Here is a 2,296-nt window from a genome sequence, read left to right as displayed (position 1 = left end):
TTTTTGATAAGAACCAGGTGTTTACCTCAAGAGCTGGTCTACACCGACCCTGCGGTTTGGGCAAGAGCCAAGGAGCAACTGAGTTTGCGCGAGAACAAGGGTTTACTAGCGGTGAGGAAGAGGAGCCATCAGCCTTCATCCCCACGACCCCCGACGACCCCCACCAGGAGGCACTGAGCAGGCGCAGTGGGGAGGGACTTATGGAAATGACCTCCTGAAGCTAATTTTAATACAAAGTGGAGACAGGCTATGCATATGTATAGGCATATCGGGAAACTTATGCATATGTAACACTTTGCTACATATAAACGGGCAAGTTGCCGCTTGATGCATGCACGCTAGGTGGAGCGATCCCCCGTGCATCCGGCGCCGTGAATAAAGAAGGCCTGCCTTCTAACACTGCATTGGTGTTACGAGGTTCATTCTTCCCGATTTCGGTGACAGTCCCTCTGGGCCAGCCACCTCCACCCCAGGCCAGGATGGGCCACTGCAATGGCTACCTGGTCCTGGTGGCACCAGGGCTGCTCTGGCCCCCCATGGGGGTCTGGTGGCCCTGCTGGTGGCCCTGGCAGCAGCCCCCCAGGCCCATGCCCAGGGGCTGATGGGTTCTCACCAGCCAGGGACACCATGGTGGTCTCTTGTCCTCTTGGTTGCACCAGGGCTCCTGGCCAGGGCCCTGGGTCACCCCAGCTGGGTGCTTGCGTGGCCGCAGGGAGGCAGGGAACCTGAGGGAGAAGGATGGGGAGTAGGTTGGGTCAACTCGCCTCAAGGGTTTCTCAACGAAATTCCCATCCCCGCTTAGGAGCTGTCACGGTGACTTTTCTGACCGGTGCTCCCTATGCTTCCATTGCCATGGCATGGAAGAGCTCATCAACCTTAAACCAGACATTGGGTGGCGATGGCTTGTCCCCTCCCACTGTGGTGGCGGGTGCCGAGCTCTCTGCTGTCCCCAGCCAGATTCTTTACTCTGGGGGTGGCGAGACACTGGCACAGGTTGCCCAGAGAAGCTGCGGATGCCCTATCCCTGGAAGTGTTTGAGGTCAGGCTGGACGAAGCTCTGAGCAACCTGGTCTAGTGGATGATGTCCCTGCACACGACGGGGGGGTTGGACTGGATGATCTTCAAAAGCCCCTTCCAACCCAAACCATTGGGAGGACACAAGTTGCTCTTGGGGAGATTCCGACTGGATGTGAGAGGGAAATTTGTCCCCATGAGAACAGTCACCCATTGGGATAATCTCCCCAGGGGATGTGGGAGACTGAATAGCCAGCTAACTGCCTCAAAGCTTGCTCCTTTGTGTGGCGATGTGCAGTTTGCTGCCCCTTAAAGCATGCAGCAGAACCCTGCCCCTGCCCAGCAACAAGAAAGCGTGCAAATGGAGCCCGCCAAAAGGAAAGCGTGTGAGATGTGTGCGCAGGTGCTGGCAAAAAAGGCGGCAGGCGCAGGCTGCGGGGGGGCCTCGTGGAACACCATCAAAGACGCCAGAGGAAGATCACCGACCTCGTGAAGAGACCACCGAAGATTCCGTGTGCGATCACTGAAAACCCCAGAAGCACAGACCCCCGGGACGCCGCGGATCCACGGTGGTGACTGCCTGCTCTCTTCTATCCGGACCTCTCGCTTGATTTCTTATCTTTCCTTCCTTCCTCTCCTGTCGCTGCTTTCTCTCTTTCCCCCAAACAATTAATAAACGGGTGGACTTATGACATCTGACATCGTTTGTGTCTTAATCTCGCTCAAAGGGATCGAACCTGAAACGAGAGGTTGGTCCAGCCACCCCTGGCCTCCCAGACTCACCTGAGGTCGGCTAGAAAGCAAGGGGGCCTTCCTCTCATCCAAACAGAATTGGATCGTAACATTTCGAAATTGGCGTCACGGACAGGATCCCTCGAAGTGCGAGTGTCGTATTGCCCACTCGTTCCTGTTTCACCTTGTACATGTGAACCTCCCAGGGACGCTAGGGGTGGAACTCTGATACTGATGTGCTGCCTCCCCGAGGTGCCCACCCCACACTTACTGTAAAACTGATGAGTCTTAACTGAGTGCTTAGAACTTATGTGCTGCCTTCCTGGGACGACTGCCCCCTTCTCTATCTATTTGTCTTGTTTACGTGAGACCTCCCAGGGACGAATAGGGGGTGGAATAGTCTATTTAATTTTGGGGAGAAACAGAGTGCCCAGTATGGATTGGGTGCGGTACAGTTGGCACAATTTGAAAGATCGAGCTTGTGCTGTCATCGGCGCCAGCCTAGCGGCGGCTTTGAGGCAAAAGGGGACCGCCCTGTGCCGCCGCATCT

The sequence above is a fragment of the Egretta garzetta genome, unplaced genomic scaffold (assembly GCF_000687185.1).
Source record: "Egretta garzetta isolate BGI_Z169 unplaced genomic scaffold, ASM68718v1 scaffold218, whole genome shotgun sequence".
Classification (NCBI taxonomy): domain Eukaryota; kingdom Metazoa; phylum Chordata; class Aves; order Pelecaniformes; family Ardeidae; genus Egretta; species Egretta garzetta.
This window is presented reverse-complemented; position numbering follows the sequence as displayed.